General features: G+C 40.7%; 1 pseudogene; it reads left to right on the top strand.

Annotated features, from left to right (window-relative positions):
• Positions 1 to 4,261: 4,261 nt before the first annotated feature.
• LOC127787202 (uncharacterized) lies at positions 4,262 to 7,648 on the top strand (annotated as a pseudogene).
• The last annotated feature ends 4,831 nt before the right edge of the window (positions 7,649 to 12,479 follow it).

The raw sequence follows: 12,479 nt of genomic DNA, 5'->3' as shown, positions 1-12,479 counted from the left end.
TTCGCGTCTTTGGTGATGAAAGATGTCTTTTCCTCGTCATCTGGGTACATCTCGATCTGGTTGTACCCTGAGTACGCATCCATAAAGCAGAGATACCTGTACCCTAAGGCTCCATCCACAAGCTGGTTGATATTCGGTAAAGGGTAAGAATCCTTTGAGTATGCTTTGTTTAAATCGGTGAAGTCCACACACATCCTCTATTTACCTGAGGGCTTTTTCACCATCATGACATTTGATAGCCTTGTGGAATAATGCACCTCCCTTATGAATCCAACTTGGAGGAGCTTCGACGTCTCCTTAACTACTACATGCTGCCTTTTCTCACCTAATTTTCTTTTCCTTTGTGCGACCAACTTGTGGCAGATGAAGGACAGGTCAATGCCTAGCATGTCTGTGAGTGGCTAGGCGAAAAAGGTCGACATTTTGCTGCAGCAACGTGGTTAACTGCTCCTTGAGGTCATGGGGAAGTGTAGTGTCGACCCTAGTTATCTGCTCTGGGCAGGTCCCCAAACTCATGAGAAGTAGCTTCTCCCTGGCTTGTGGTCGACTATTCGGAAACTCACCCTGCGAATCTAGCTCAGTCATGTTTACGCTGTGATGCGCAGATCGGCTACTAGTGGCAGTGATTTGGTTGCTACGGTTCCCGCTGCCAGACGGGGAGTGTTGAACTCTCAAGCTGTCATTATAGCACTGTCTGGCCTTTTTTTGGTCAACGTGGACTACTCTGACCTCAGTGGTCGAAACCAGGAACTTTATGGCCAAATGTGAAGTAGAAACAACTGAGCCCAGAGAGTTGAGGGACAGGCGGCCCAGTAGGGCATTATAAGGTGTTTGACAATCAACCATTACGTACTTGACGCTGACTGTTTTGAGCAGTGGAGCTAACCCGAACGTAGTCAACAGCTCAATGTACCTCTTCACATTCACCTGCTCCCCTGAGAAGCCGACCAGATTTTCGTTAAACGGCTTCAAATCTTCTTCTGGTATCCCTAGCTTCTTTAAAGTTGACACGTATAGCAAGTTAACCGAGCTTCCTTGATCTACTAGGACTTTCTTGGTGACAAAGTTGGCTGCGACCACTAATATCACAATGGGATCTTCTAAGTTCTGGTCGATCCCCGTATAGTCTTCATTAGTGAAAGAGATCACTGGGTGTCAGGCCATTCTTCTCAGCTGGTGTTCAGTGTTTCTAATAGTCATCACCGCCCTCAGGTGAAGTCTTCTTGTCGAGCTGGAATCTCCCCCTCTAGCGAAACCCCTAGAAATCATGTCGATAACCCCCGTATTTGATCTGGGGGGGGTTACCCTGGCTTCTTGACCTTCTTCAGCCCTAGGTCTTCTTTGCGGGCTATGGGTTCTCCTTGGATGTCGGTCATCATGTGGCTCTCTGCTCCGACTCCGTCTCCAATAGACATACCGACAGAGGTGGCCTTCTCTAACCAGCTTCTCAATCTGATCCTTAAGGGCGGTACATTCTTCGGTCTTGTGGCCGAACATCCGATGATAATCGCAATGTTTGCTAGTGTCCACATTAGGGTTGAGGTTAGGCTGGGCTCTCACCTTGGGAAGTGGAATGGCCCTTGAGTTATAGACTTCTTGGAAGATTCGATCTCGCCTTGTCGTTAACGAGGTGAAAGTGTCATAATGCAACCGAGGTGGCTCGAGAACTCGGGCTGGCTCTCTTTATCCCCTAGCTCGGTCTATGTTCTCTCGTTTTCGGCCAGAGTCCCTCTTAGGGTGGCGGTGATGCTTAGTAGATGGCCCTGGCCGTTGGTTCGGCTGTGGCTGGGAGTTATTGCACCTGACAACCAATACTTCTTACACATTTATATAGCTAGCTTCACATAGTCGGAGTTCGTCAAGGTTGGCAAGAGGCTTCCGAGCTAGAGAGTGAGCAAAGCACATGGGCTTAAGCCCTACCATGATGGCATGTAGGGAGACAACCGGATTGAAGTCCCTGATTTGAATGGCCTCCTAGTTAAACCAATTCATGAAAGCTCAGAACAACTCGTTCTGTTCTTTCTTTAAGTTAATTAGGCTAGCTGAGGTTTTATGATGATCTCGGCTGGTGGAGAAGTGGGTGAGGAAGTGAGTGGCGAGCTCAAAAAAGTTGTGAATGGAGCCTGGCTCAAGGGTAGAGAACCACAGCAGGGTGAACTTCTTCAAAGTGCTACGAAAAGTATGGCACATGATCGGGTCAATTCCTCCACTTAACATCATCAAGGAATTGAATATCGTTAAGTGCTCCTGGGGGTCGGTGGTTCCATCATACAGCTCCAATGTTCTAGGAAGGCGGAATTCCTCTGGTAGGGGTACGGACATGATGAACTCTGAGAAATGGTGGCTCGGAGTGTACAAGGATGCTGACGGTGGAGGAGTAGGGGTGTGGGTGGCTTGGAGTTGTTGATGATGGCTGACCATTGCGTCGTCGTCAATCCACTCATTGTGTTGGTCACGTTGCTGGTTACGGGTTAACTCGACAACTTAGTCTTGAAGCTATTAGATGGTTTGGAGGAGGGCCTCCATGGTTGTGTTTGGATTTTCCTGGTTTGGGGCCATATTGTTGTGGCTTTTAGTTCTAGCCATGGGTGGTTTGTAAAGGAAACTATAGGGATTCGTCGTGTGGGGTAGGTAAGTTTTATCGGGCCCCACGGTGGGAGCCAAATATTCCTTCCGGCCCAACGGGGTTGGTAGGACTGGTTGCAATGGCAACGGAATGTCACGATTCGACGATTTTCGTGAGAGGGGTGGTTGGCACCTGTAAGCACTTCGATACTCAAGTCAGTAAGGATTCAGAATGTCAGAGTGTTGTGAGGCTTGGAAAGAACATACCTTAGTTTGTGATCAGGTTGGATTATATAGAGATGTAGGTGCCTTATGTGTCGCTAGCTGTTGTGAGAGGATAGAGGGCTGAGATGCACGGTAGTAATAGGGATCATTCTTGAGGATCTTAGATTTGATGAAGATTACGAGCTGATAAGGATTAGTGTGTGAGTTGTTCGGGGTAGATAGAATCTGTTACTGGCGTAAGGATCTCGGCTTAGATGGAAACATTATTCGAGCTCTTATGCCAAGATCTAGCATGGCGATCGGGCTAAGTGCCAAGTAAGAGGCCGACCCAATGGATCAGTACAGTCCAAATACAAAATGGAAAAGTAACAAAATATCAACTTGACCTTTTTACTCCTTTATTTTTTTCTTCCTGGTTAAAACTCTGCCACTCTTGGCTTTGATCTATACCCATTGCTTCCTCTCAAGCTTTCTCTCATTTTTTTTTTCTTTCCCTTCTTCCTCGCTATTTTCTCTCCTTAATTCTCACTTAACTTGGTCTCACACGTAATACTTGTGTCTTGTCTCTAAGGGTGGAAACCCACTCTCCCCTTTCCCTTATTTATAGGACTTGTCAAACTTGGCCCTACTCCGTCCTTGGGGAAACCAAGTTACCCTTTGGGGAAAATTTTGAATTTTTTCTTTCATTAGCACTTTCAAATTGGTATAAGGTAACATTCTTTTATGTATTTTGAAAATGGGCTTTTTGAGGGTCAATGTGAATGGGCAAGGAACTGGCTGCAAAAATTTTGCAACCAAATCTATAGTATGTAGTAGTATTGCCGTTCGTTTAGATTCTAAACTCTAAACTCAAATTGAGCCACAAATCCTATGAAAATTTCATTGCAACCTATTGCTAGAATATAATTAAGCCAATACTTAAAGCATAACCAACTGATGCAAAATAAAATCTAATACCATACATAGCATCAAGAACACGATTTTCAAAGGAATCCATTTCAAAAGGATAACAAAAAAAATTAAAACAAAACAAAGAAAAATAGCTTGGTTTGGGTTAGAGTTCAGTTTGATTTCTCTCTCTCTAATTCTAGTTTTTGGTTTAGTTTACTTTTCATGCGTTCGTGATAGGTAATGACAATCACATATCAATGAGACTCAATGATAACTTGCATGAGTTATAGATAAGGTATCACTTCTTTTCTCACGGGTGCCTTTTGACCATAGAGGTACACCTCAATGTCAATGTCTCTGATGCGAATTTGACAATACTTTGTGTGAAATGCAACTATACTTTTACTCTATCATATGGCGTTTTTTGTGGCAAACTTGTACCTGAATCCTTTATACACTTAACTTAAATTTCCTAGATTAGGGAAGACTTGTGTTTGCAAGGAATCAATGCAGGTACACAGTCCTAAACTTGTTTAGTGTTAATCTGCAGTGCATCGTGTTTATTATATCATCATCAATCATGTGGAGATTCAAATAGTTCATGCCTAAGGAACAAACAGGTCTTGAAGGGCGCACTATCAATATTGGCAATTTGAAAGTTCACATTCGTATTGCCATTGCTGAGGGCGAATTTTCTTGTGTTTACTTAGCTCGGGATGCAGTACATGGCTCGAAGTAGTATGCATTAAAGCACATCATATGTAACGATGAAGAATCTCCAGAAGTTGCAAGGAAAGAAATATCTGTGATGAAATCTCTTAAAGGATATCCTAATGTTGGCACACTTTATGCACATACAATCTTTGATATGGGGCGGACGAAAGAAGCTCTCCTTGTGATGGAATATTGTGAGAAGTCCCTGGTCAGTGTGCTGGAAAGCAGAGGATCTGGATATTTTGAGGAGAAGCAAGTCCTTGTAATTTTTAGGGATGTCTGCAAGTCAGTCTTTGCCATGCATTGCCAATCACCCCCCATAGCTCATCGGTAAGGATAACAATAATTGGTTAATTTGTTTAGCCTTCATTGTTTCAGTTGATTCTTAGAATCTTTCTTTTGCATTCTTGATGGATTTTCTAGCTGTATGAATCCTCTTTTAAGAAATACCCAACGTGTCATTGTCTAATGCAGCTTTACTGCAAGTATTATTAGGAAGAAGGAAAACAATTATTTGCATTGCAGGGTCGCATAATGCTAGTACATCAGCTAGTTTACTATTTTGTTAAAAATTCCAGCATTAGATTTGCTGAGGTTCAGAAGGCATAAATAGTATTTGATTGAGCTAATTAAGCTATTTTATGTCTGCTTCATTTTTTAGTTAAATAAAGGTACTCTTTATACTGAAATTCTGTGATGATGGAATGGTTTTAATTGCTTGTTTGTTTTTCTTCATTGCGTTCTCTAGAGATTTGAAGGCTAAAAAAATCTTCTCTTAGGGTCTGATGCATTATGGAAATTGCGTGATTTTGGAAGTACCTCTACCAATCACAAGCGGTTTGAGAGGCCTGAAGAAATGGGCATAGAAGAAGACAACATCAGGAAGCACACAACACCGGCCTATAGAGCCCCCGAGGTTGAATGTATATTGTTTTTTTCATGAATAACATGGATCCAAGTGATACAAATATTGATACCTGTCTCTTTCCTTTCTTGAGTTAGATGTGGGATCTGTGTCAGGAGAGAACTCGTAAATGAGAAGGTGGATATTTGTGTAAGTTTTGGATTGTCGGAAATTGGTGTGATAAATCTGAAAAGTTGTAAACAGCTTGACTTTATATTTTTGCCTTATGGGATTAAGCTCTTGAAAATTTAGGTAGGGGCTGAAGCTAATTTTGCTAATTTTGTTGTTCTGTAGGCCCTTGGGTGTCTTCTTTTCCGCATATGCTACTTCAAGTCTTCATTTGACGGGGAATTGAAGCTACAAGTTCTAAATGGGAATGCTTTCAAGGCATAGGTTGGATGGCAAAAAGACAAGCGATATGCCAGTGCAATTCTATGGATCATGAGTTCGATTCCTCCCCTGCGTATGCACAACGCGCAGCCTGCGATTTACCTCCCTTTGTGTAATCGAGAACACGACCACAAGGGGCTGCGCAAGGATAGTCATCCCAAGTTCTAAATGGGAACTATTGCGTACCAGAATTACCGAGATATAGCCCATCCATTACAGATCTACGAAGAGATATGCTTCAATCTTCACCAGATTCTCGACCTGACATCATGCAGGCAAGCGCTTTGCTTGATTGGCCATTCATCTCCATGAATTTAGGTTAGTTTTAGATTGTAACTATTCTAGCAATGGTAGGGTCCTCAAACCATCTGTATGCCTGCTGACACCCTTTATCTTCTGTTTGGTGGCAGGTGTGGTTTCATTGCCTTTATTGATTGCTTATAACCCTACTTTTAAGTTCAAGCATTTTGATACTTATAGGTTATTCATCAGGAATTCAAAAGCCTGCTAATAAAACTAATCCAATGCCCAGTAGAAGTCCACCACCCTCACCATCTACAGAAACTACTTGGAGTTCATCATCACCAGTTAATAATTCTAGGGCCAGTGGAGGTGGGGGTGCACTTGGTGCTTTTTGGTCCACTCAGCATGCCAAGGACTCATTTAGTGCAGAGGACAAAGTAGCAGTTAAATTTGATGAAGAACCAAGAAAACAAAACACAACAAGACTAGAGCAGCAAAATTTTTAGCCATGATGCTAGCCCATCAAAAGAGGAGAAGATTCGCTCCCAGCCTGTCACAAAAACAGTGCATGCAAACTCTGTTAACAGAGCCAGTGATAGCTTGTCACAGGACTTTGGAATAAATTTTTTTATGGATGATTCAGGCCAGGCTACTGGAAGGCCCAAAGCATCAAAATCGAATTCTGAGAGCACAAATGCTTTTCAAAATGAGGCATTCAACTGCTTTGTTGCTGATTTTGATACCAATTATCTTAGCCCTGGAATCAGCAGTAAAAATTCAGGGAAGGAAGAAGAGCTGGAGGCTGAGGTAGAAAGGCTGAAAGAACAACTGAAGCAAGCTAACATTGAGAAGGCTAAAAATAACCTCCAAATATGAAAAGCTTTCTGCCATTTGCTGATCGCAGAGGCAGGAGATACAAGAGCTTAAGCAAGCTCTGGGAGCTAGAACTTCACCAAACAGAGGAGTTTCAAAAGATAAAACATCTCCTGGAGTTCAACCTTCTGCGACCATGCAGGCATGTTATACTTGTCTACTCATGGTTCATCTTCTCAAAATTTTTCTTTGCGTCTTATCTGGTGATCGTTTTTATTCTTTTTTCAGCAGAGAGAGAAAATTGAAGGAACAGTTTGGGAACTTCAACAAAGATTTTTTGACAGCAATACCCCGAGTCCAGAATGTAAGCCATGGAATGCTTTCACCGAAGATGCCGAGCCACAAAAAATGTCAACAGATAGTACTCCCAAATCTGTTAGGACGAGGAATGGTCACCAGAACAAACAGGCTACTCCAGCAGTCCAGAGGCAGACTCATGGGGTTTTGGAACCGACAACTTTACAGCAGTTTCCACAGCTTCCTCCCAGATGCCTGTATCAAGTAAGGAATTAAAAACTTCTCAGCGCTATGGTGAGTTGAAGAATGTAAAGAGTGAATCAGTTTTCCAACCTGCTGGCTGGGCTGGTTTCTGATGTGCATGGTGGGCAAAATAAAGGTATTTTGGCCTGATCTGTTACTACTTTTGCTTACTGCTTGAAGTATGACGATAGAAGGAAAAAAGATGGGATGGATGTATATGGCTTTATGAGCTTGTTTTGTATGGCGCCAACTACTTTTTCTGTAGATTTGGCTATGAAATAGAATACTATTGTCGGCTTCTTCAGATTAGTTACTGGGTGAAAAAGCTTACAAATTTCTTGTATGTTTGTGTTCACCAATCCGAAAATAAAATGATACATATTTTTCCTACTGAGTTGCTCCTAGGTTGATAGCATTTATGATTTTGTATATGCTTCTGATCTAACCTTTCGCCTATTCCCTTGTCTTCATCTCTTCTTTTCCTTTTTTTTTTTTTTCCTTGAAACAAGAAGGGGAAGGACGTTTGGCTGTGTTTGAAGGATTAAATTAACATCAATGGATTATGTAACAGTTTGTATTATGTAAGCCTGAATCTTAATAAATTATTAGCTAGATTTAGGAAATTAAGTTTGGTGGCCATTAAAGGATTTTAGCTTATAGAAGGTATGTTATCTTAATAGCAATTGTGCAGGGCCAATATCATATCATGAACTTCTAGGCTTTTTCTCAGGTATGAATTCTTTGTTCTTGGATAAACTTTGCTTTCTTGCGAGTCAAGTTGGCTTCTTTGTTATGAAATAGAACACTATTGTTGGCTTCTTTTGAGAAATACCCAACGTGTCATTGTCTAATGCAGCTTTGGAACACCGGCCTATAGAGCCCCCGAGGGTGAATGTATATTTTTTTAAGAATAACAATGATCAAAGTGATATTAATATTGATACCTGTCTTCTTCCCTTATCTTGAATTAGATGTGGGATCTGTTCAGGAGAGAACTCATAAATGAGAAGGTGGACATTTGGGTAAGTTTTGGATTGTCAGAAATTGGTGTGATAGATCTGAAAATAGCTTGACTTTATCTTTTTGCGTTATGGGATTAAGCTTTTGAAAATTTAGGTAGGGACTGAAGCTAATTTTGTTGTTCTCTAGGCCCTTGGGTGTCTTCTTTTCCGCATATGCTACTTCAAGTCAGCATTTGCCAATGAATCGAAGCTACAAGTTCTATATGGGAACTATCGCATACCAGAGTTACCGAAATATAGCCCATCCATTACAGATCTAATAAGAGATATGCTTCAATCTTCACCAGACGCTCGACTCGACATCACGCAGGCAAGCGCTTTGCTTGATTGGCCATTCATCTCCATGAACTTAGGTTAGTTTTAGATTGTAACTATTCTAGCAATGGTAGGTCCTCAGACCATCCGTATGCCTGCTGATACCCTTTGTCTTCTGCTTGGTGGCCAGTGTGGTTTCGTGTTATTGATTTATTACCAGATGGATTACAGAAGTCATTGTCTGACAGACCACCAGAGATGCATCAACCACGTGCTGACATTCAAGAAGGTGAGACATCATAGCTCCAATTTGTAAAGGGAGATTTTACCATTATCAAAACAATACAATAGGTTAGTATTAAAAACAATAGCGGAAGGTTAGTATTAAAAATAATAGCGGAAGATTTACAAAACAATAGGTTAGTGCAAGATTAATTGAAATAAGAATCGAACGAAAAATACACAAAATATTAATGAAAAACTCCCTAGCAGTCATGATGGAGGCATTCAAGACTCAGATCTAGGCAATAAAATCACCACTTAAGACAACACCGAGAATAGAATCACCAAGCCTCTACAAAGCCCAAACCCAATCGATTCACCCACCCAAGAGGAAGTGGATGCTCTACATGAAGTGGAGTCCACATAGAAACAAGAATTACAAAGATAAAGTGAGAAGCTGAGAATGGATCAAGATCGCAAAAGCTTACCTCCCAAGGCTCGACCATACTGAATATATAGAGAGGGAAATTGATGAGGTGCGGTCCAAGAATGGCAAGGAGATCACCGCACAAATTAGTAAGGAAACGTCACACAAAGCGGCAAGGAAAGTCGATAAATGAGGAGGGGACATCGGTGCCGACAAGAGAAGAGGGAGAGAGAGAATTGAGTCTCCAAGGGACAAAACATCATATATGACGGAAGCTAGGGCAAGACAAACAAATAAGCTTACATAAGTAATGGGCTGGGCTTCTCATTTCTTGAGCAAATGGGCTAATGGCCCAATTTCTATTTTGGGTTGTCAATAAGTGGTGATAAGGGTTATACTTCAATCATGGGCCGAAACCTATAAAAATTAGACCCACCTGAAACATCTTCATCGCCTTAGCCTTATTGGGAAACACAAAACCAACAAAAACTAAGGGCCTGTTCTCTGTGCCGTTTTCGGCCCGTTTTGAGTTTTCAATTTCTCAAAACACTGAAAATGCGTTTACTTTGTTATTTTCAAAAACGCATTTTCGAAAACAAGAAAAAAATTTGTAAAGGAAACCCAAAACAACATTTTGTTGTTTTGGGTGTTTTCAGTGAAAACCCACCCAAAACACTAAAACGCGTCCCCTCTCCCCACTGTGCAAACTCACTTCAAAGACCAGATTTATCCTCTCTCCTCTCTTTTCCCATATTCTCTTCTGGCTGTCGACCTCATCTCTTCCCTTTTGCTCGTCGACTGCCACTGCCATCGCCATCACCGCCACCGCCACTGCAACCATAGCTGTCGATCGCCACCGCTATTGCAACCCCTTGCATCGCATCCCCCGTCGACCGCCCCTAGTCTCCTTTCTCTTCTCTTCTGGCCCGCCACCGCCACCGCCATCGCCATCACCGCCGTTGACCGCTTCCACGACCATCGCCGCAAACCCTTGCATCGCGTCCGCCGTCGACTGCCCCCATATCTTTTCTTCTCTCTTTTTTTCTGGCCCGCCATCGCCATCACCGCCGTCGATTGCTTCCGCCACCACCACTACAACCATTACCGTCGACAGCCCCCCATCGCAAACTCTTGCAAGCCGTCCGACTTCATCGCCCCCAACCGTCCGACATCACCGCCCCTTATCGCAGATTGCAAACCCTTCTGCAATTTGATTTTCTGTGTTTTGTTTTGTTTTGTTTTATTTTATTTGAATATTAAACTAAAAATGTAAAATGATTTTTTTTATATTAATTTTTTTAAAGATATATTTTTAAGATTTTGGATTATACCTATGATAAATTAATATTATGTTATTTTGTAATTTTAGTCATTTATTAATAGATGTTTAAAATTTGTTATTAGATTTTAATGTTTAAAGTCTGATATTTTTAAAGATTTTAATTTTTTTTGTTATTTTGTTATTAGTTATCAATTGTATTATAGGTTAAAGTCTTTTGAATTAAATTTATAATTTATTAATAAATATTTATAATTTGCTTTGAATCAAATTTATTAAATAAAATATCATAAAATATTTTTTTTCAAAATCTCGAAGAGAACGCGTTTTTTAATTTTTAGTTTTAAGAAACATTTTTTCAGAATGACAAAAAGAATGCATTTTCAATAATCTCAAAACAGACACTCAAAATACAAAACTGAAAATGAATTCAAAACTCAAAACTTAAAACTGAAACACAAAGAGAACACCACCTAATTGCTTGAACTCCTAAGGATAGACCTCATCCTTGGAAGAATGGTAAAGAGAATGCCTTCCTCTGTTTCTGATCAAGCTGCTCCTTCTTTGATTGAGTTACTCTTGGATTCTCCCGTTCCTAACATGTCTGTTTGGCTTTTATATTAACCCGGCATATTAAATCAACTACCTAAAATTTCTTGGGCAAATAATGGAATTCACTAATGTAAACGTTGTTCTGAATCCTTAAGTGACAGAGGTACGCAGACGTTGGAGGCACTAAGACAGTAAATTGATGTCCAGAGACGTCTATACGAACAATTGGAGGTTTGCAGCTGTTTTTCCTTCTTTCTGAACCATGGATCCGAAGAAAATTATGATTGTCTTTCCCTTTAATACTTCAACATTTCTGTTTGCTTTGGATGGTTCAGGGTCAAAGAAGTTTACAGTTGCGGATTGAAGAGCAAGGAAAGCAGTTGAAGGAGGTGTTCAATCACCCTACGAGAAAAAATAAAACCTCAATTCATGATGCCAAAGATACAGTTGAATCAAAGTCATCTACATCATCGAGACCATTCGAGAACTTGTCAGACAATTGTAAACTGATAAATTATGTGAAAGACCCTCACGGGGCTTAATTCCTTTTTTACACTGTGTAGTCTCTCAATTGTTGAAATTGTTGTTGGCAACTAAACAATAAGTTGCAATCTCACATACTTCTTGTGAAAAATTTATTGCAAATGATTGAAGTGTGGCACCATAGTTTACCGTAAAATACTTCATCTTCAAGAGAAAAAATTGTAACAGTTGAAGAACAGGGTTATGACGCAACGTGCACTGTCTCTTCAAACATCTAAGGCTAATTTAAGCTAAACCCAACAAGAAAGATCAGGAAAAGTTCATTTTGCTTCAAGTGGATGACATGTATTCTTAGCACAAGAATTGTCTTTGTCATTTAGGAATTTTTCTTGAACTGTAAGTTGAATAGAGAGAAGTTGAGTTGAGCCTGCAACTCTCAAAGTATTTGGTAATTAGGCATCTCGTTGCAATTCTGTATTCTCAAAGGCCCAGTGTCTTAGCTGAGCTGAAATTATGATCGTCTTCATGTATTCTTGCAATCATGCTTCTTAAGGCTAAATCCAAGAGCACGGCGAATTTTCCTGGAAAAGGGTGGAAAAGGAGTGAAAGTTTGAAGGTTTTGGCAATGGTCGGTTGCATATCTTTCAAACCCCCAACTCTTCTAACCCATTATTGCATCAAAGTTTCTGTTCTTCGCTGTAATGAGTATTTTTCCCCCCTTTTTGCAACTTTTATTAACTAATCATCTATACCTTTTATTTACCGGCTTTCTTCGATACAGATTCATAAGAAAATTGTAGCTTCAGCTTGAAGAACAAACAAGAGGGAGGTATCATAATTAATCACATTCTACCATTCTGATGTGGAAGAATTCTGAAATGGCCATTTTGTGTCAAAATTTCAGTTTGTACTCAGAAAAAAGGCGTACTTATGTGCTAACAAGCAATCCTCAAG

Source organism: Diospyros lotus, chromosome 12 (assembly GCF_014633365.1).
Source record: "Diospyros lotus cultivar Yz01 chromosome 12, ASM1463336v1, whole genome shotgun sequence".
Lineage (NCBI taxonomy): Eukaryota > Viridiplantae > Streptophyta > Magnoliopsida > Ericales > Ebenaceae > Diospyros > Diospyros lotus.
This window is presented reverse-complemented; position numbering and strand designations above follow the sequence as displayed.